Source organism: Chrysemys picta, chromosome 23 (assembly GCF_011386835.1).
Source record: "Chrysemys picta bellii isolate R12L10 chromosome 23, ASM1138683v2, whole genome shotgun sequence".
Taxonomy (NCBI): Eukaryota; Metazoa; Chordata; order Testudines; family Emydidae; genus Chrysemys; species Chrysemys picta.
In genome coordinates this window covers 19,893,497-19,916,880 of record NC_088813.1, presented here as the reverse complement: position 1 = coordinate 19,916,880, position 23,384 = coordinate 19,893,497, and the positions used below count along the sequence as shown (strand labels likewise).

General features: G+C 40.3%; 1 long non-coding RNA gene across 1 annotated transcript in view; it reads left to right on the top strand.

Annotated features, from left to right (window-relative positions):
- LOC112060691 (uncharacterized) overlaps positions 1-23,384 on the top strand; it is a 380,254-nt gene that overhangs the window by 97,477 nt on the left and 259,393 nt on the right. The window contains exons 3-5 of the long non-coding RNA XR_010594621.1: positions 431-633; positions 3,334-3,502; positions 3,603-3,662. This is a non-coding gene — a long non-coding RNA (uncharacterized LOC112060691). The remainder of the gene's footprint in view (positions 1-430; positions 634-3,333; positions 3,503-3,602; positions 3,663-23,384) is intronic.

Below are 23,384 nucleotides of genomic sequence, written 5' to 3'. Positions count from 1 at the left end.
TTGAAACCCAGATAAAGCAGCACAGCATTATTTTCACCATCAGTGAGAGCAGATGCCTCTGTTGTCTCAGAGGATTCCACAGAAAGATTCAGTGCAATACTGGTCTGTGATTTACTAAGCTGGAATATTGCACATTCATACAGGAGAAGTGAGTATTTAGAATTCAGCACATCCTATCAACTGACTTGTTATTAATATCTTCAACTAAAAGTCATGCCAGCTCAGCAGGCCAACAGTCTCATCTTTCTGCTGAACAACAGCATAAACCTCATTTCCCTTGGAACAGTCTCTGCCTTCAGTTGGGAAGTATAATTAGAGCTTGGACGGTTGCAGTTAAAATGATCAAACCAGGAGACCTAGAAACTTTTCTTGAGAAGAAATATAAAGCATTATTTAATGTATTTTTACTGCTCTTCATTTTCTATTGCAGGATGTCTGAGATGACCACTGCCATCCATGTCCAAGCTTCTCTGCTAAGAAGGACACCAACCATATTCCAATGGGAGAGGCAAGCTTCACCAAATCTCAGGGAGGTCACTGCATTTGTCAAGGCTGGGCAAGGTCTCAAACTGAAGATTTTAGGGATGAATTTGAAAGCATTTCTGTCCCATTGAAGTAGAATAAAGTAATGAGGTAAGTTTAAACCACCTTGTGTTCAGTTAGCCCTCCTTAGACCTACTTACCAGTATGTACAAGAGGGGTATCTAATCGGTTGGTATAACTTAAATGGTGAGGGGATCTAAGTTAAAGTCCGGTTTAGCTTATTTTATCTTACACATACTTATACCCCCAACCCCCCATGTTCGTTGCTGTTCTTGGTACGCTCCTTTTTCTGGCCCCTTGGCTTGTGAGTTATACCAATTTAGACTCAGTCAAGCTGGGGGGACTATAATCAGAAGTGATGTGTAAGTGGGGAGAGGTGTGCAGCATGTTATAGATTGATAGAAAGCCACGAGGCTGAGGGAGTCCAGAGAGCTGGTGTTATGAGCACGTTGAGGGGGCCAGGAGAAGATGTGAGTTACACATGCTTAGACTTGCCTCTGAATATGCCCTTTGTATCTATTCACTGGAAATGTATCTACAGACAGAAATGGCAAATAGGAAGGTATCTGTGTTATTCATGAAGCGGCAGATGCTTGAGCACTTCACTTATGATATCTAAATGACTATAGTAAAGTTTAGAGCATCACTTATGGAAATGTAAGTAAAACGTTCAAAAAACATTCAAATTTCCCTTTCCTTTGGCCTGCTGTATCTAAATTGCTACTGGGAATTATAGAAGAGTCTTATTTTGAGGCTGGGGAATAGAAAAAAAAGACAGTGCATTCTGGCTCTGTCATAGTGAAAATTACGGAAATGTCTTTGATGTCTCTTAGCATAAATGTTCATAAAACTTTGGAGAATAGATCCTTCAAGTCTATTGTTCTGTAACATATTTATTCACATCACAAAAGCTGCATTAAAATAACACTGAGGGTCTCAGAGATGCATTCACAGGGAAGGATTAACCTGCTAATCTGGCATCGTTGACAAGAGGATGTTCAGGGTGAGCTGCTTGGCTGTGTTTAAAGGAAGTTTTGACACTTATGCTTACCTCCTTTCCACACCAGCTCACACAGGATGCACCTTGGGCCTCTTCAGAGTGGCTACATCTTCATTTGTGTGTGGAAGACCCCACATGTTTAGAACCCAGGACTGTAGACCTGCCAGGCAGCTGGCATCTACAGGTTGCCAGTGACAGCTGCAACCAGCTTGTGGACACAGACCATGTGTGTGATGGGAAGTTCTGCCTAAAGGGTCTGACAAGCAGCCGCCCCATGGTGCCTGATTGGCTCCCCGCCCTATATAAACCCAAGAAGCATTCCAGGAAGTCCCGGCAACAGCATGGTTTGCCTGTAGCTGCCATGATCATTCCTGCTCCTGAATGCTTGGCTTTGACCTCGGCTTGATTTGCACTTTGCCTCCAGACTTGGAGCCTGAAACTGGACTCTGACTGTGGCCTAGAACCTGACTACGAACTCCTCTGCTATTTCCAGCCTCAGGTTTGCACCTGCTCTGACCCTAGTTGGGATCCTGACAGTGAGTGATGATTTGAATAAGCCCCCACACTTTCTGTAGGACACCCTGGTGTTGGCTGAAATTGGCCCAGGAAGTAGTGAATCTGAATTGTGGTTTGCCTTCCCTCTCTGTACCGCTTTGGACTTACATGGTCCTCACATGTGCCAAGGCTCAGACAGAACAGTACATCAATGAAGTGACGGCTCTGCTCTGCTTCTCTACTTCTGAGCATAACGTTTTTGCAGCTCAAGTGAACCCTTACATCCTTAAGGGCTGTGAGGAGAGAGAAGATGGCTTTGTGGTTAAAGTTCAGAACTGAGAGTCAAGAGATCTCAGCTCTATTCCTGGCGGTGCCACAGATTTACTGTGTGATCATGGGCAAATCCCATAACTTCCCTGACTTAGCTTCATCTTTTACCATTTTTTTCCCTAAAGGGTATAGTCTGTCTCAAACAGAAGTTATGGGCTTGATGGGGAAATTATTGGGTGAGGTTCTATAGCCTGTGCTATGCAGGAGGTCAGACTAGATGATCATAATGGTCCCTTCTGACTTTAAAATCTATGGAAAAAGGATAGTGTTTACCTACTTCGCATCTTAATTCATTAATATTTGCAACTTGCTTTGAGAACCTAGGATAAGTGCAAAGAATAAGTGTCATCTCTCGTTTTTAAAACCTTCCATCTGAAATCTACATGAGTCTTTTCTAGTTCTCCTTCTGATTTTTTTTCTAGTTCTCCTTCTGATTTTTTTCCAAAATGGGAAATAATTTTGCAGAAATAAACTATAATTTCAAAATATTTGTCTCTTAAAATGTCCTTGCCATATGGGACAAATTAATAGAAATTCACAAATTTGCCTTGTCAGAGTTTCACCAACTTTTCCATGCAGCGCTTTATTTGGAGCCAAAAATAGTGATATTTTGCCCTTGCAGATATTTCTAAAAAGTCCTTTAAGCTGAACATTTTCATAGTGAAAATTGCCATTCATGCAGCTCATTGCAACATGTACAAGATTTAAAGGCTTTGTGTCTCTCTTTAGTTCAGTGTGATTTTACGTGACTGTAGGCTGCATCTTCAATGCAAAATAACTAGATCCCTTCTTGGAAGAACTGCCATTTCTCTCAACAAATATTGGTTCCAAACTTACAAAGGGTCAGAGAACACGGCTGCCACTGAGCGCAGCAGACAAGCTTCTTATTAATTACTGCTGGGAAAAAGTTGACATAAACCTCCCTAAATGAATTAAGAAAGGTAAATCTACTGATTACTCCACAGGTTGCTTGCTGGCCTTCTCTCCCTGTCAGAAGGAGATTAATATAGAAGCTGCCTCCTCCAGTCTTACTAATAAATATTCACTGAGCCATTCTACAGAGAGATTTGATCCTGATTCTGGAGACATGCATGCAGCCTTGCTGTGAACCATGGGGATTCAGGTCAGCAAAAGGTAATCAGTTTAAACTTACAAATTTTATGAAGTTTATTTCTTATCTTCTGAAGTTATTTTTAATATAGAAAATGGATATTTCCTTTTTTCTACTTTTCAGTGCTTTTGCCTTTCTCCACAAATCTGAGAAGCACATGACAGGAGAATTAATCCTAAAAAGGTACAAAACTGAATATTTAAATGAGGGGGATCACGGAATTCTGTACACTAATGAGATAAGCTGCTTTGAGTGAAGGCTAATGCAGCTTTGGCCCATTTAAAGGCCTCTGATATGATCTTCAATTCTGAGGGGATAAAATGGGGCGGCTTCTTTTCTCAAGTGGGATCCTGCTCAGTATAAATTACACAGGCTTCTTTTTCCCCATCAAACTTACCCTGAGAGAGTAGTTTCTGCCTAGCTGCCCCCTTGTTCGCCTCTCCCCCTGTATCTGGCTTGCACAGAGAAGCCCCTGTTGATGAATACTGGTTTTTGGTAAGATATAGGAAAGGTGTATCTTACACAGAAATTGAATAAGTAGGGAGCAAAAACCATTCCTGGAAATGGTTGGTAAGGGTAACCTGGACATCACGACATTCTCTTGTCCAATGACTCACTTTCCTGCACAGAGTTTGCCGTGCATCTTACTTGTTGTTTGTTAATATATGATTATCTGGCACGTCAAAGATTAGATGTTTGCGCACTCACATGCAGGTTGTCACATAGCAAGAGAACTATGCATCACTATACAAGAGTATTTTGAATTGTACTACTTCCATTCACTGCATTTTACAGCCTTCTACTGTCCCAGATGTTGTTTGAATGTCTTTCTGGTTTATTTTCAGCAAGTTGTTCCCTTGCAGCTAATTAGCCGCTTTGTGCATATGGGGAAGTGTTTTATTTTGCATATTTTATTTGCATGATCAAATAATAATCAACAGGTTATTGGTCCATCCATACTTAGCTCTCAGTTCTGGTTTCAAATTCTGGTAAAAAAAAGTCAAGGAAGAGTAAAGGGTTACTGTGATCCTGTGAACAAAGAGCCCATTCCACAGGCGCGTGGTGTATCCTGCATGAAAAGCTCAATGCACAGTGCCTGGTCTCATGGAATTTCAAGGCAGAACAGCCCAGAGCCAATTAGATGAAGGCTTTTCCTTTCTTAACAAGTGTTATTCAAATTGATATTTTAATTACATTTGAGGTAATAAAACAAGATTTATAGCGTGAGATACAGAAAGAAGAGGAAGAGACCGCATGTAGGAGGGAGGCACAGTCCACATCCTCCTAGTTCAATCACCATAAGAACAGGTCACAAAATGTTTTAGTTAGGCCCAGCGTCCACTTCCCACCATCAGTTATATTCTCCAGCCCAAAGATTGCTTCTCTTCCATTCTCAGGAACAGGGACATAGCCGAGTGGGAGGGTAAGGATCATGCTGTCCCTCCTATAATAAATATGTATTTCTCAATTGCATCTACATAGGCAATTAAGTCAAACATATTAGTCTAAATGGCGTACCCATTCAATAGCTGAGGGAAGGGCATTATGAAGGGCATCCGTGAAGGAACCAGGCAGCCCTTGCCCATGGGTGCAGCCTGTAAGTATGTGGCCTATATCCTTCCACATAAACACTGCAAAGGCCTCTTCCTTCCATCTAGAGCTCTTGCAGAACTGTTACAATGTAATGGAACATTAATGGATGTAATTGAGCATATGCAGAATATCGACCTCTTGTCATCATCCCAGACAACCGCAGTGCTGATAAAGCAAACTCGATCTGCTTCTTCACCAATGCAAGGGTCTGGTGAAAAGTCAGTCAGTCCTGGGAAGGCCCCTTTGATGTACTTACCATTTTCTATCTGAATTCACTGCCATTCAGTCCTGCCTGGAGCACTATAAGTGACTGAAGAGCCCTGCATGGTGGTAGGCAAAATTGAGCATGTCAGTCTTCTTAGACTGGAAACCTTTCTAGGGCCTGCGTGTATTTCTGCCATGTGCTTACTGGTCCCACAAAGAAGCTGAAGATGGAGACAGTGGTAACTAGCAATTATAGGGGAAGAGGATTGTGCCCAGTTTGTGTTATCTGAGCAGAGAGAGAGGAAGAGGAACTGCTGACTAGCATATTGGGATGTATATATGCTGGTGTACACTGTAAAATTGGCTCTATTGGGCCTTATTGTGCTCCAGGACTACTTCCTGATTAGAGCAGGTTCTATTTCCTTTCTATATAAATTATATTACAAATTCATTGCTAATATAGGAATATAAAAATAATTACATCTCGGAATGGTACATTGTATCATCTGAAGCCCTAAAAGATTCTGGCTTGCATATATGTATGTGTTAGAAATACATCTATCATTTTAGATCTCCTTAGCATTATGGTTTCTGTCTTTTTAATGTGTACAGCATATTAATTTGCATTGCTTTTCAGAAAAGGACTAGTTTATTAAGGTTCAAAATCAGATGCATGTGGGATTCTCATGTAGTTATGGATTATGCAGCTGTCTCCTATCTTTTACTCTGAAAAATATTATGAAATTGAGAAGCACTATCTTTGATATTGTCTCCTGGGAGCAGAGCACATGATGACTAGACTTCCACAGTGGAAGAGATAGGTGAGGAGGTTAAGTAAATTTTCTTTGTGTAGTTCCCATTAAACTTCAATCAGAGTTACAGAAAGAAATTTCCTTTAGGCTTCTGCGAATACAGGTATTGGTTTGACTTTAATAAAAGTCATAACTGATCTCTGAGGTCTCCTGTGAAATGAGCTCAGCAAAATTCAGGCAAGTCCTTTGAGAGGCAAAGAGCCCCACTTAAACATCATATTATCCTAATAATCCCATTCCAGAGCAGTCATCCCATTATTTTAAAGGTCTTAATTTGCAAATTGTGATATTTGAAAGTTTTTTCTTTTTACATTATCAAAGAAAGTGAAGTGAGTATTTCTGAGAGATGATCTATTTACAGAAACATTCTCCTTAAAGAAATAAAGAACAATTGCGAAATGATTTCAAACAACAATGTATATTCGCATGACATGCTTGATGGGGCCATACTTAGCCTGTATTCTCTGTTGAAGCTACGTTGGCGTGAGGCCAGGATCCTGTATCTATTTTAATGAGCTTCACCAAAAAAGAAATGTTCCTTTATGATCTTGAAATGGACAGTGGGCTGGATTCAGTACAAGGATTACAGGGATTATTGAAAAAAAAATATTGAAGAAAATTGCTTTGTTGCTCTTTACCCACTTTCAATATTAATAAATAAATCTATATAGATGGCAATGAGATTTGTATTGGCCTGATTTAAATGCTGTGCGCCCAGAGCTTCCATTGACTGCAGTCAGAGCTAGGGTCTCAGCACCTTGGAAATCAGGCCATATAGTTATAGTGAATTGCCACATGTGTAAATAATAACACACTTCAGCAATTACGAACTGCTGCTTTTTCTGGACACAGAGAAATGTGAAATATCTAACACGCCCTTTTGTGCTGAATTGATCCTGTTGTGGATGTTGTTTGATTCATATAACATTATTTGAAAGTCTCTAAACACTACTGAATTATTACTAATACATAACACTCCTATCTTCATCCTGCTATACAAGTGTTTACCAAATAGAATTACAAAGTGTTTAGAGATAGCTCTATTCAGTGGTGACTCTGCTGCTCTCTCTTGGCTACCCTCATTCTCAGCTGTTCAACTGCAGACAGCAGCACCATATAAAATATTAGGATAGGAAGTAAAAAATAAAAATTTCCCAGAAGGTGCAGTTGTACAGGGTATGCAACATCCCTAGTGGTTTAGAAAAATGGACATGCACTTTGGAAATCGTCAGATGTGGGACAAAACGTGGTTTTGGCTACTGATTTTTCAAGTGTAGGCAGGAAGTTTTCCATTGCTGCAAGTGTGGCCATTTGTTAGTGTGGAACATTTCTTAGGCTTAGGCAGAGACTGCAACTGCTGGAGCATTCCTCCTGCTCGAGATCTGAATTAAGGCAAAGCCTGCCTTTGTATTGTTAGCAGCCCTGCTACTCTCCAGCATGCATACTTTGCCAAAACAAATTAATTGGCTCATTGGCTTTCCTCCTTGGGTTTTCATATTGAAAGTCTGCATTAGATAATGGAATCAAGCCAGTGAAAGCTGACAAACCCGACTAGAAATCTCAGGCAATCAGGAGCTAACTATACTTAAACAGGTAAAAGTTCTTACTCTGAGGAAAGGAAGCCTGGCTGAATAGAATTTTGTTTAATTTCCTTCTCACTCTTGGGAGGATTCAGATACATGAATTAATCCTAACCAGTTGCAGAGTCCAGGGAGGTTCCCAGCCAACTGAATGAAATGGGGGGTTTATGCTGCACAAGCTACTTCCAGCCTCAGAGAAAATGGCTCCTTCGCTTTATTGAGTGCTGCTGGATAACTTAACAATGTGCTTGGTCACTTGCAATGTGCAGATACGTTTTCACAGGCAGACCGATTTCTCCATTGGAAGAGTGTCTTTGAGGCACTGCAGAATATTTCTGCAGGTGGGAGAAGACTTTAGAATTTTGCATGGTTACTACTGCTTTAGTCTTTCATTGACCCATTCAGCTTCTTCAGTGGACACAGCAGAGGAGTATTTTTTGCCAATATAGCGGAGATTTAGTAAAGCACATCCTGAAAGTTTCAGTCTATTCTGAAGACTGCAGGATAGAGTTAAATTTTGAAGATCTGTCTTATTTTATGTAAGGTGCACTCTTCATTATTTGCATTGTGCCTCCTCCATGCTATGGTGATGTGTACATTGTAAATATTCAGACAGAAAGCTAGATAGGGCATCTAGGACTGGGAAAGGGTCACACTAGGGAGATGATTTAAATTTTAAAGCGCATTAAGCAAAGTGGGTGCAGTGCAGCTGGAAGATGGAACTCTTATTCAGCGTGGATCTGACATTTTTAACCACATCATTGTCCCTATAGGATGAAAGGCAAGAGTGGTGGCAGCAGCAGCTTCAGGCCCATGGATGGCTGAGCTAGGCTCTGCAGGGCAACAGCTGGTAGTTGTGCTGTGCTCCTCCCACTAGCTTTGCTTTGGAAAGCTTTGAAATAAACTTCTATTTTCTTCTGCTCCCCACAATGGAGCTCAGATGAGAACTGGGAGGCAAAGAACTGGCAGAGCTTTGCTGGAGGCCTTTGGAGTCTGTTGTCAGAGCGTTTGCTTCATAGCTTCAACATTCACTTATTTATAAACAAGACAGTGCCAGCAAACATCAATCATCTTTCCATTACTGCCTTTGCTATCAGAAGAAAACAGGTTACTGCCGTGAACAAACCTGATATGGACGGAGGGAATTTATATATAATTTGCATTAATCTTCCCATTGAGCATTACTAAGTTGGCTTCAAGTTTAGAAGGAAAGAAGCTTCTTAGTTCCTGTCCTACTCGAATACTAGCAGCAAAGGGTGCTGTTGACCAGCACGGCCCACTACCAGAATAAAGAGCCAAGATTGGTTTATTGGTCCATCTCCAAACCTGTAGGCACTGTTATATTTTCATAAGCACTCACATCAGAATTACTCTGGGCCAATGTCCTCCACACCAAATATAGGGAAACATCAAGACTGGAACCGTCACAGCTGCAGCCTTGCCATGGAAAATCTCTTTCTCGGCATGTCTAGTCAATCTGAAGCATGGCTTTTGTTATAAAATACCCTGTAAATAGTGCCCCAGGAAATGTCTCCGCCACCAGCACCAGCAAATCTTACCAGTTAGTGCCTCATCCATCAGTCATGGCACACTCCCATGAGAGCAGGACCATGCCTTCCACTCACCTTCAGTTGGCAGGGGATTGGAGACCCTCAGCCTGGCATTAGAATCCAGCCTGCATTTACCTCAGGTGGGCACAGGGGAATTGCAGGGAACACGCTCTTCTGCTCTTTCTGTGACTGGTGGAAGTGAAATAATTTATTCGACCTCCAGAATATGTCTAGGATTAACTCCTGAAAGGCTGGAAGCATAACAGCATGGACAGATACTGCATCTGCTTTGCTTAAAACCACATATCAGGCTTATGTACGTGTGAGCGATCCCAGTACCTGGGCACCTGCAGGTTAAAAAGAGTGCACATAAGAGTTGGGGGTCTGACATTTTGTAGCTGATTAATTTGAATCTGTTTCTGAGTGGAGGGGAAATTGTAAGAACATTGTAACTCAACCATCACAATGTAGAGGATCAGTTTTTCAGGGCATAGAAATATGTTTTCTACCTTAATGGTAAAGTTTGCTGCTGACAACACTGGAGGTTCAATCATTTCCCCAAATGCCTGTTGCTCATTTATACATATAAGCAATGGCTACATGGACCTTTGCATTTTCCATTCATTACTGCTGCATTATTCCCTAACAATATAGATGAAGTACCCACCAAATGAAACAAAATAATTAATTACTGAACATAATGACACCATTTAGCACTAAATTTTCACAACTACAACAAGGATTAACTAAATATGTAATGCATCACTGAGCCATTTAACAGAGCATCATAACTCTTTCTATTCACTATAAATTGTAACATGGAATTGTTTTTGTAATGCTAATTGCCTTATCTTCATAAATTCTACAGTCTTACATAATTTAACCAGTATTGTAGCAGGATTTCCCAAGAATAAGAAAGCAGGTGCCGTCAATGGTAATTTAAATAAGAAAAGCCATGTTAAGTGGTTCTTCTCTCACTAGTAATAGAAATTAATTAGCTTTGAGCTGCTTTGGAGATTTTACATTTTTTGCTGTAACCTGTTATGTTTTATAATTGTATGGAAAGTAGTTTTGATTTGATCACATTATTTAGTGACTGAGAGGACTGTGCTGGATGGCAGAGGTACATCCATTGAATGTCAACCTGGATGCATACAGAGGCTGCAGACAGTAACTTCAAATCTTTAAAACAAGTCTTTGATTGTGTGTTAGAAGGTTGTGCCTCCAGCCCTGAAATAGCCTGCTAAACGCTTTCTCCCTTCAAAACTAATAGCAGGTCAACATCTTAAAGCATAATTGCTGTGGGTCTAATTCTGATCTCATGTACAGTGCTGTAAATCAGGAGTGATCCCATTAAGGCCAGTGGCATTACATCAGAGTAAAATTGGTATGAGATCAGAATCAGGTCCTATATGTTAAATACAATTTCATGACTCGTGAACACAGTGGAAATGTCGTACAAAGCTATATAATTCCATCAAGTGATTCTAGGGACCTCATGAGCTGAGAGCAGCTCTTGGTTCCTGAAATGCAGGACAGCTTCTTCTTGTATTATATTGCTGCCTATTTGTTTTTATTATAAGGGTAGAATGAGTCTATTAAAATTTGTCTGTTTACATTTCTTATTCCAAAAAAATCATTAGTATCAACAGTGTGTCACAGCACTATTAATACTCCTGCCTGACATCACATCCATATTAATAGGCTTTGCGTGTTATTAGTAACCATAGCCAGTCGTGTGCTGTATCAGCCTTACCATGCTACCTCTCTGTATAATTAATAGGTCATAATTAACCCTATTCAATACATTTCCCCTTTTTGGAGGTTGGAGTGTGCCTCTTATGGTGATTTCGTTAGTGGAGTTTATTGCATTTGTGTTTGTTTCTGTTGCTGCCAGGGTAATTTTATCTGCAGATAATTGCCAGAGTCTGCTTTTTGTGTGTATTTTTTAAAATATTGTCTATGGTTTGAGACGGTTGCCCTTTGGTTTACATTTGAATGAATGAATAAATATTGAAAAATAATTGCTGTTTAGTACAATGTAGGTGGAAAAGGCCACAGCTTTCCTGAGGGTGTGAATATGATCTTAGCTCACAAATGGAGATGCCCTTTACAGGTATAGATATGACCTAGGTCACGGTGCTATTCCTGATGTATATGTAGGCAGAAGCATAGTGTACTGATTAACGGATAAGACTGAGATTTGGGAGATCTGAGTTCTGGTTCCCAGCTTTTGGGCTGTGTAGCAAGTCACTCAGTCTTCCTGTGCATCAGTAAAATGGGGATAGCAACTCTAAGGGGGATTGGGAGGTATGCTGTCTGTGAAGCGGTTGGGAGTCCTTTCCAGGAAGCTGCTACTGGAGAACACAGTATTCCTAGTTTTAGATGTTATCCAGTGTATCTCACTGTTTATGTTCACAACCCCCTGGATGCAAAGCCGTTTCACTGTTGTATCTGGTACTGGCGGTCTGCTGAACTTCGGATGTATTTAACTGACTCTCTGGCAGTAACCTTTTTGGCCAGGAGAACTGAGGAGAGATAAGGAGAGCAAAACAGATGGTCCGAAAGGGGGAGAGAGTCTGTACTGGCACTAAGGGTAACTTTGCTGGGAAACCCATTGCTTTTAGGATAGGTTGATCCTAGGACAGGATAGCTACTTTAGGATAGTTGGAATTTGACAGATTTGACAGAGGCGGGAGGGATAACTCAGTGGTTTGAGCATTGACCTGCTAAACCCAGGTTGTGAGTTCAATCCTTGAGGGGGCCACTTAGGGATCTGGGGCAAAATCAGTACTTGGTCCTGCTAGTGAAGGCAGGGGGCTGGACTCAATTAGCTTTCAAGGTCCCTTCCAGTTCTAGGAGATAGATATATCTCCACTAATTCATTTATTTATCTTAATTTAACCTCACCTAGGTATTCCTACTCTTCACTATAGTATCTATATGACAAGTATGGTAATTGAGTCACATAGTTGTGCATTTTTTCACTGTACTTGTGTCAGATACATAAAATATTTTAGTTATTTTGTATGGAACTTGAATAACTACATTATGGTAGTGGCAACAACAACTTGTGCTGAAGGAGGCATAGCAGTTTCCATTCTAATCCCCCCATTACATTCATGTATAGCCTTAACAGAATTTGATTTCTTATCTTCTGACTTTTTTGAAGGAAACAGCTGTGGCTTGGAAGGTGAAATCTGGCATGGGATAACCCTCACTGAGATGTACGTTTTGAGTGTTCCGGAGAAAATTGCACTTGAATGGTCCTGTATTACACTAAAGGAAGGTTGCATGGGTGGTTTAAAATGTATAGTACATGGGTCCTTACAATTATTAAAATACATATCTTAGAGAGAACTTCTCTTATAAAGAGTCTTTCAGTAAAGACACCCTAATACTGCATCACTATATTAATGACATAAAGAAAAGGGAATGGGAAAAATATTTCAAAGTACTGTTTTACAAAACAGTATTGCACATATCTGAGAGTCTAGGGGAAAAGTTTTGAAATTATATTGCATTATTTGGGAAATAGTAAGTGACTTTGTACGTATCATAATGCATATGCACAAGGAGCAGAATTAAACTTGTATGTGAAATGTTAACTTTGGCATTTCTCGACTTTATGGTTGCACAGTTAAGCACTCGTGTTCTCACGGTCGGGGTCTTTTTTTGGTATTAAATTCTATATGTTTTTTGTGCTTAGTAGTTCTTGTTTTGACTCCTGATCTTGAATGTTCTTACCTGAGTGACTTTCCCGTCTGTTGTTTGTGTTTCTGGATCTGCCTCTGTGAGTTTTCATACTAGAGGGGGAGATGTTAAGGCGATTGGTTTTCCCCCTCTCTAGGGGTTGAGGTGAAGGTCTTTAAACCTGAGCAAAGAATTGGAAGCTGTCTTGAAATACACAACACGTAAATTACTCCATATCATCTTCCCTTCTGTGTTTGTGCTTTTAGAGCCACGATATTTACAGTAGGCAGCACACCATGGTATACTGCAGTATGGGCTAGATCTCGCTTCCAGCAAACTCAGTGGCCAAGCTCCCTTTGGTGTCGAGGAATTTAAAAACCATTTCTTAGATCACAAACAAATCAATTAATCCTGTCCCTGAATTGCTTAAATTCTGCTCTCAGAAGTCTTCCCCGGGAACAATCCTTCAGGCCTCTTTGCAGGAACTCGTTGCTGCTGCTGCCTCTCCAGCTCTCCGTAGTGTACAGGAGATCTTTAGCCTCCAGCTCCTACTCCTGCAGCTCAGTGCGCGCTCTGCTCCTTGCTCCCTTGCAGTGACTCAGCCGCCACTCTGCTCCCTCACTCCTCCCGCCTGTAAAAAATATGGCAGCTCCAACAGTCTGCTCCTTCTCCCTCCCTTTTTAAAAAGCTAGAAGCAGCAGGTGGGCTGCGTTGCAGCATGCCTTCCACCTCCCCTCCAGTTAGAGGAGCGGTGGTGCTGGGTAGGGGCAGAAGGCCCCCGGCAGTTGCAGGTGCTCTGTGGGAATGTCTGCACTGCAGCTAGGAGCGTGCTGCCCAGCATGGGTAGACAGAGGTGTGCTAGCTCTGCTTGAGCTAGTGCTCTACAAGTAGCAGGGTAGCTGGGGGGTCACATGGGCAGCAGCTCAGACTAGTCACCCGAGCATGTATCGACAGGCTCTGAGTGGGTTTAGATTCAGGGAGCCCATTGCTGGAACAATTTTAGTACGGTGGCCAGGAGTCCAGTTTCCTGTCATGGGAGTGTCCTGACCAAGTTGGGATTGCTGTCAGCTCTAACTTTTCACTCCATACTGCAGGTTTGAATGCAGCTTACGATGACTACCTTTGTTCTATCTGCCAGCTAGGCCTGCCACCTGCTTAGGTTTTCCCAGGATTGTCCCTTTTTTTTGAGACAGCTGTCCTAGGAGATCTGGAAGGATGCTCAGCAGACATGTCCATCTGTCCAGTTTTGTGAGCTTAGGCTCATTCTGGCTGTCCTGGTGTTTTGTACGTCAGAGGTGGCCGTGCTACTGCCAGCACCCTTTGGCTGAAAAGCAGGAGTTAGTGGAGACTACAAGCACATGGTTCTTGAATAGATTTCTTATTGCACAGTTAAGTGTTGAGGAGCAACAATGCTGTTCAGTATTTTAGATGAATGCTTATTAGAATTTAGAAATTCATTACTCAATTATTTCAGATTCCTGTATGGAATTCAAAAGGTTTAAAATTAGACCCATGAAGTCTGAGCGATGCTGCAAACCGTCCACAATAGACGACTGTCAATTTATACATGAGCATAATAAAATTGTTCAGATTAACATAAATGATTAGAATAATAGCTTTTTATAAAATGAATATTCCTAATTGCCGCCTTATTAACAATTGCAAATTAGTTGTCATTAATGGTTCACAATTCTTCCATCTATTTTGGATTTACTTTTGTGATTGTTTGTTTGGGCTGTTCTGTTTTAAATTTTATGGGGAGAGAGAGTGAGAGTGAGTGTGTGTGTGTGTGTATAAATCTATGTTATGGGTGGGATTTTCATAAATGCTCAGTGGTTGATTTCAGTGGGAGCAGAGTTAGGCCAATGCTGAGTGTTGTGAAAATTCCCCCTTACATGTATTGTGTAATATTTAAACTACCAGTTGGTATTGCGCTTCCATTCCCCAGAATACAAAGCCACTTCTTCCAATAAATCAGTGAAGTATAAGTCCCTATCTCTTAATTCCCAAAAGGCACTGTACAGAAATGCTACTGTAACAGTACTCAGTTACATTTGTGTTCCTGAAAAATAGTTTTGTTTTGCTATACTTAGTGAGCGAAACAGAGTAGAAAGCATTTTCAGACATGCATATCTTCCTCTGTTACAATAAAATGTATTGTTTTTTGTCTCGGTACAAAACTTGAATCAAAATTCCTTGTATTTTGAAATAAGAGATGTGTCTGCCTTGAAGGCCAGGGTTATCTTGAAATGAGTTAGAGACTCTGCTAAAATATTAGGGGTTAACTTACCCCCGTGGAGAGGACCAGCACAAGATTCATGCACCATTCATGCCCTCAAAATAGAACTTAAGTGGCGTTTAAGTGGTCCATAGGCCTTTTGCTGGTTCACTGTACAAAAGTGAGAATATTCACCCACCTTTTCTAGAATTGGGGAAACATTCATCTTGTCTCAGGTAACTGTGACCCAGCTAGCCCCAATTATTCCACATTTAACACATGGGCTGAATTATCTTAGAGGAATTTTCAACTTGTTTAGTGAGTAGTTTTCTGGCTTCTTGGTGTGGGGGAGGGGTTAATTTATCCACATCTAGTGATAGTTGCTCTGATTGCATCTATTCCTTTAAGATGTTTAAGTGTCTGAGAGCTGCAAATTTTAAAGAGGAATGTGAGATCTTTAAGGAATTTTCAAGCTGAACTGCAAAGTTATTTTTTTAAATAACAAAAAACTAGTTATTCTAGAAGAATGAACTAATCCACCACAAGTTCTAAGGGGTATCTAGCCAATGTAAACTGAGTCAGATACAGTTTAGAGATATATAAAGGGAATAGGGGAGAAAAACCTCCCTTCTTTCCATTAAAAGTACACAAGGCTCCTGAGAGGTGAACAACAAAGTGTTACTAAAAAATTTAAAACTTGCTTAGAATAGCATAAATAACATAAAGATGTAATTAGCTCTATATTTTATACACATTTGAGACAATATTTTAATTACTTCCCTAAGAGTGTGGAAAAGAGGCTGTGATATTTCATGCTTCTACAGCCCATCTCAAGATCATTTTGGGTCTGATATGATTCATATGGGCTCACTTCTGACTAGGTGATTGAAATGAGCAAATTTGGCAGACACAAGGGTTACTTTCTTCTTTATCAGAACTTATTTACATTTTTACTCCTGAAAGCAGAATAAATGTGTTTTGGAAACCAAACTGGCTTTTTGGTTCCAATTTGCCCAGCTCAGAGTCTGGGATGTAATCACTGGGATGCAGAACTCACTTTTTTCTTTAAGTCAAGCTTAAGAAGAAACAAAGGGAAATATTTTGTTGGTTGACCTTTGGCACCGTCTAAAATAGAAAGAGAACATGATGAATCTCCAAAGCTTGCTAGTTTAGCAGAGTGTTTGGTATTCAATGAAAATCATTGTGTATTCCCTAAATAGTTCATTTTGTTTTCTAAAGTTCTGAAAAACTCCCTTTATTGAAATGCGTGTTGTTGCATCGATTTTTTTAAAATACACCTTGTTATCTTTTCTTTGGTAATTGGTAACTGGTAATGACTTTGGCAATTTAACATGTTCTTGCAGACACTTTTCCCATTCCCCCAGATAACTGAAGTCAAGAGAGAGGGCCTGTCTGTCAATCTCTGATACCTGTCAACCTGCTTGATTGACGTTTTTTGGTCCCACAATAGAGACCATTTTTGCAGCCCCCGTTCTGTTATTTTCTTCTTATTTAATACTTGTGGGGGATGGTGTTTGCTTTATAATCTGTGTTTAAAATCCAGCTTGGAATGAAGCCAGTTCCTAAAAAATTATCGCAATGTCTTGTTAGCTTTGCATCAGGAAAATTCTCTGGAGAGTTACTTAAGCTATGATTCCACCTTCAGAAATTACCTCTGTTCAAAATCTAAGCTTCATTCTTCATCCTGAATCCCCTTCAAATTCCAGCAAAAAGGCTGTGGACTCTGCCCAGTGTGTTTTGCTATAAGGCTGTAAGAAAAGTCATTTGTTCATGCTTTATTTTAGTTGATTTAGTATCCTCATGGGATACTTGGAGTACAAAATCTTGCGTATAATGAATGTAGGCAATAGCCACAAGACTGAGTGAGGAAAAAGAAAAGATACTGGGAAGACTAGAAAAAAAATCTCCTATAAAATATAGAAAATGAGGAGAGTATATAGGAAAACTGTCCCTTAAAATTCAATAGTTACATTAAAGAGAGTATAAAACAAACCTTTGTTAAGCAACTGCTTAAGTGATTACCTGTCCTACCTTTCTTAAGATTCTTTTAAATTTGATTGCTTAACTAAAGAAAAGCACTCCAGGGTTGAAATTAGTTTAATAGCATTTTATTAAATAGTTTAAAACAGCAGCTATAATCATATAAGATATAAGAAGGCAAAAACGGTTTTGGACTATGATTTGGCAAACACAAACTGGAAAATTGGTTGCTATAACCGTTCAGGTTTTCAGAATCAACTCTCACAACCACAATAGAAAATAACACTTAAACTTAATTACTATTTTGGGGAAGTGACTTGCTTAGATTTTTGACTGAGTCCCTCAGAATAGAGCCTCACTCGTGCCAATTGGATAGTTTTTAAACTAGAGGCTCACGGAAAGTCAACAGCTGTGGAGGAGCTCATGGTTTGGACAGAAACAGCCCTTGGGGAGGATTTATTGAAGGGGTACTCTATACCCTAGTAAAGAGGAGAAGATAGTAGCTGATGAAGTACAGGTAGGAACTGAAGAGAAACAGTCAAACAAAAAAGCATCCTATTCAATTACATCACATGAAGGCAGACAACTAAATATTGACAAATTTTATAAGAGCTTGTGTGCAAATGCTAGAAGTCTAAATACTAAGATCAGTTAACTTGAGTGTCTGGTATTAAATGAGGATGTTGATATAACAGGCGTCACAGAAACTTGGTGGAATGATGATAATCAATGGGACACAGTAATATCAGGGTACAAAATATATAGGAATGAAAGAGTAGTTTGCACTGGTGGTGGATTGGCACTATGTGTGAAAGAAAGCGTAGAGTCAAATATAGTAAAAATCTTAAGTGAATCAGACAGTGCCATAGAATCTCTATGAATAATAAGAGTCTATCAGTAGGAATGTACTACTGAACACCTGACCAGGATGGTGACAGTGACTGTGAAATGCTCAAGGAGATTAGAGAGGCTATAAAAACAGAAAACCCATTAATAATGGGGTAATTTCAACTACCCCCATATTGATTGGGTACATGTCACCTCAGGACGGGATGCAGAGATAAAATGTCTAGACACCATTAATATCTGCTTTTTGAAGCAGCTGGTTCTGGAACCTACAATACAATTCTTGATTTAGTCCTAAGTGACACAGGATCTGGTCCAAGAGGTGAATATAGCTGAACCACTCGGTCATAGAAACCATATTGTAATTAAATTTAACACTCCTGTAGGGGGGAAAATACCAGAGAAACCCACCACAGTAGCATTTGACTTCAAAAAGGGGAATTACACAAAAACGAGGAAGCTAGTTAAACAGAAATTTAAAGGAACAGTCACAAGAGTGAAATGCCTGTAAGCTGCATGGAAACTATTTTAAAATGCCATAATAGAGCCTCAAACTTTAAATGTGTACCCAAAATTAAATAAAAAAATAAGAGGACCAAAAAAAATGCCAGCATGTCTAAACAGAGTAAAAGAGGCAGTTAGAGACAAAAATACATCATTTAAAAATTGGAAGCCAGATCCTCCCGAGGAAACTAGAAAGGAGCATAAATTCTGGGAAGTCAGGTGTAAAAGTATAATTAGGCAGGCCAAAAAAGAATTTGAAGAGCAACTAGCAAAAGACACAATAACTAACTGCAATTTTTTTAAAGTACATCAGGAGCAGGAAGCCTGTCAAACAAGCAGTGAGGCTACTGGCCACTCCAGGTGCTAAAGGAGCATTCAAGGAAGACTAGGCCATAACTGTTGGTACAACCAACTTGGGTTGGGACATATCTTGAACACTGGCTGGTTTGCTCCAGTCAGCAACTGACCTACACAAGTGGTTTCTATGGGCCCCTTGTGGTATATCCCAGCTCAGCAGTTATGCTTCCTCAAGTTGCAGTCTCTCAATTCTCTGCTAGCTGCTGATATATCCAGTTTAAAGTTCATATAATTTATACAAAGAAGTCCCTCCATGTTCTTTGATGTTCTTTAAACTTGTTTTAACAGTTTCTATAATGCAAAGTCTCTTCAAAACCTGTTCTCCAGAAGGCAGGAACAGCTCTATAAATCTTCCATTTCTGTTCTCCTTGGGTTAATAATGGTGGGACCTTGGTTTGTATGGTTGAGCGTAGTCTGTGCATTATTAATCATTATTTCTGATTATTCCACTCTGTGGTCAAGTATCGTTATAAACATACCTCTTGGTTTCAGTTTCTTTTATTTACTGCCTCTTTCAGCACAGGTGCATTTCCCTAACTTGATAGCATAAGCATGCTTGATTGCAAACGTTAGCCTTCTTCACTTTAGCGCTTAAACTAAAAGAAATCAAATCTTTCCTAGCAGGATTGTCCACCAGGCAAACCCTGCCATTAAAGTTAGCAATACTTTGCCCAAAGCTGTATAACTTATAGTTGACTTTTATGCACAATTTAGTTATAATATTTGATTCCATCAAGTTCCTTATTTTACTAATGTTTCTGGCACATCATATAATATCAATGTTTCATAATAATTTGATATGATTTTAATTCATTTACTTTTTCCCTTTCTTCCTGGCTGTGAATGTCTCCTCATATGCACCAGCAGTACACTCTTGTAAAAACCTGCAGCAACTTTGAGCTTCTTTAGATTATTGAAGAAATTTAGCCATTAGATCTTGGATTTTTCATTCTCTTGGTCTCCTGTTCTATATTTTCTATGGTGCCTGATATTTGGGCAATTCTTAATTAGGAATAACTCATAATTTTGAGGCCTTGATAGTTACTAAGTAGAGAATCTATAGTTTGTAACTAAAATTACAGATGGTTAGAATCATCCTCATAAATATTGTGCCAGTTCATTAAAATACATTTGTTTAGGTTCTCAATATGGCAAATTACATTTAAAATGTAGATTAAGATTCTTGTTTAATACAAAAGAAAGAGGCTTAGTCAGGAGAAATAGTATCTGTCAATGACTGAGGTCTATAAAATCATTACTGATGTAGAGAAAGTAGACAAGGAAGTGTTGTTTACTACTTCTCATAATACAAGAACTAGGGGTCACCAAATGAAATTAATAGGCAGCAGGTTTAAAACAAATAAAAGGAAGTATTTCTTCACACAATGCACAGTCAACCTGTAGAACTCCTCGTCAGAGGATGTTGTGAAGGCCAAGACCATAATAGGGTTAAAAAAAACTAGATAAATTCATGGAGGATAGGTCCTTCAATGGCTATTAGCCAGGATGGGCAGGAATGGTGTCCCTAGCCTCTGTTTGCCAGAAGCTGGGAATGAGCGTCAGGGGATGGCTCACTTGATGATTCCCTGTTCTGTTCATTCCCCCTGGGGCACCTGGCACTGTCCACTGTCAGAAGACCAGATACTGGGCTGGATGGAACTTTGGTCTGACCCAGTAGGGCCATTCTTATGTTCTGTCTAAAACAAAACGAGTAAAGTTTTCTTCATTTTTGTGAAAGAGTTAAAACAAAAGTTCCCATTTGAATGACCCACAAAATAATTTGGCTAAATTTTAAATGTAACCGTTTTCAAGTGAAAGCCAGTTGCCCCTCTCATAATCTGGGGGTAAATTTAGCTGCTCTGTTAGTTTAATGCCATTCAGTTCCTTCCCTAAACTTAATGTCACTCCATTAAAGACAACTTGGACAGGGAGGGATCAGGACAGAAAGGGAGAAGTGAGGAATTCCTACATTTGAAGGACAGCCAAAGAACAAAAGGGGAAATAAAGATGATGAGAAGGCTGAGCCACTCTGAAGGGGGAAGGAGAAAACAACCTAGATATAAATGATGCTTTGGAGTAAAAGAGTACCCTGTACAATGAAACTGGGGCCCAGCATCTCTTGCCACTGGGACAAACTGTCCAAGCCCCCAAATCAGCCATTAAAACAAAGGCCTCAGAGGGCCCAACTTACCCATCCATTCTTCCGATGCCTTCTGTAAGTACAAGAGCGCTTATCGCCCACTACGGAACCTTCCTGAGGCCGCTACAAACAGCCTCTGACTCACGGCTGCTATGACACTACAGGCACATGTGACCAGGTCACCTGGTGCTGGACTCCATCTTGGGATACCAGTGTTTTTCCACTGACTGGTGTGGGAACCAAGCTTTGAGACAAAGGGTTCCTGCCATATGCAAAAACTATTTAAGGCAGGGGAGTGACATCATTGTTGTTCTTCACTGACTCCCCACCCAAAGAAACTCCTGGAAACACCTAAGGAACAAAGACTGACCTGGGGGGAAGTGCTGGACCCAGACTAAAGGGATTTTTATCCTGTGAATGAAACACCTGGCATTCCAAGCTGTAAGTTAATGCAGCTTGCCCCTTAAGAGCCTGCAGCCCCATTGTATCATCATTTAGGGTGAGAATTTGCTATTCTATCCGATGTATGTAGTATATTAAGTTTAGTTTGCATGTTTTATTTATTTGCTAGGTAATCTGCTTTGATTTGTTTGTTATCCATTTTAATAACTTAAAATCTATCTTTTGTAGTTAATAAATTTGTTTTTGCTTTGTCTAAAACCAGTGTGTGTGGAAGTCAAACTAGAGGTTTTTTGAACAGATTAGACAAACACCTGTCAGGGTAGTGTCGAGGTACATTGAATCCTGCTTCAGCATGGGAACTTGAAGTCGATGACCTCCTGAGGTCTCTTCCTGCCCTACAATTGTATGATTTTATCTGTACTGTGATTTCCTTTCCAGGGGATTGTAGCCTGTCCCTGCTGAGCCATATCAGATTCTTCAGCTCATTGAGGGCTAGGATTTTCTGACGGTTGGGGTTAACAGGCAGTTAAATCGCACTGTTCTCAGTCTCTGTTGCTTGTTGACCTACAGAGTTGAAATGATTTAAAACGACTACATCGTGTTTATGCAGTGTTGTTGTAATAGTGCTGGTCCTGGGATATTAGAGAGAGACGGTGGGTGAAGTAATAGCTTTTATTGGACCAACTGATGTTGGTGAGAGACCTCAGACCTGAAGAAGAGCTCTATTTAGCTTGAAAGCTTCTCTCTCTCACCAACAGAAGTTGGTCCAATAAAAGATGTTACCTCATCCACCATGTCTCTCTTACATCTTGTTTAATTATTTTCTAATAGTTGGTCTCCTCCTTGGCAACCTCTGTGGGAGTAGAACTGACTTTGTCAAAGCTGTCTTTGGATCAGGACATGCTCGTCATATCATGGTGAGCCATCTATCACTTGCTAGAGCCCATAGCGTTGGGGCCTGTTGCCATGTAATTAGAGTTCCATAGGAGACAAAGTAGAGCAATGTCTGCACCCACATTCAGTGAAATCTTTGTGACATGCATTTGGACGGGGCATTTTAAAGTTGTTCTGCAACCAAAGTAGTTCACAAAAATTTTGCCTTGGAAGTTTTGTTATGCACAGAAAATGGTATCGGAGATGGCAAAATGCAATGGGCTAAATTATTCTTCCCTGTGTAGGTGCAGGAGAGGAGAGAGGGTGCAGGAGCCTGCCGCTGAGCAGAAGGCAGCCCATAATGAGGCTTGCTTTTAATCCTGGAGTTCACTGGGAAAATGTTCTCCCTGTTCTGCTGCTGGAGGGTCATGGCCCTAACCTCATCACTGGTGCCTCAGATCCCATTGAGAGGCCCCTCCGGCTGTACCCGTTGAATCCGTAGAGCAAGGCTGCAGCATGTACTTCCCTTAGCACCTGTAGAGTTGTCATGCCTGCTCCTGCACTGCATGCACAAAGTGGCTCCAGGTACTACTGCTAGGGTAGTGGTCCTCCTTCCCCCTGTCTCAGCCAGGCGTTGGCTTCTTGAGCCATAATAGCACCCATCATGTGTATGATCCCTACATTTATGTTACAGAACAAGGCCCTGTAAGGAAAGGAAACACTCACGAATCTTAGCTTTAGCAAGGAATATCCTAAGTGACATTTTCATTAACAAGCCATTCTCTCCTTGCTTCCTTTTACTATAAAGACTTTTTGTTGCTTTAAATCTAAAATTAATTAAGTCAAAGTTCTCCGTGGTAATCGAGTATATGGATCATAGACAATGGATAAGAATGATTAGACAAAATATACAGTTGGAAGTTGCTGGACATAAAAAATTTAGCAATAACTCTGCCAACTAGAGAAAGCAGAAAAAACAAATACTTTTGCCAAGTGCTCAGTGCTGCAGTGAGGTGGGCTTGCATTAGAAGGAAAATTCACGTTATAAGCAATCGTATCTTTTAGTGCTGAGTCCTTATTGAAAGTTCTTCCACCAGAGAGCTGCAGTAAGTTTTAGTGTTGATTTTTTTGA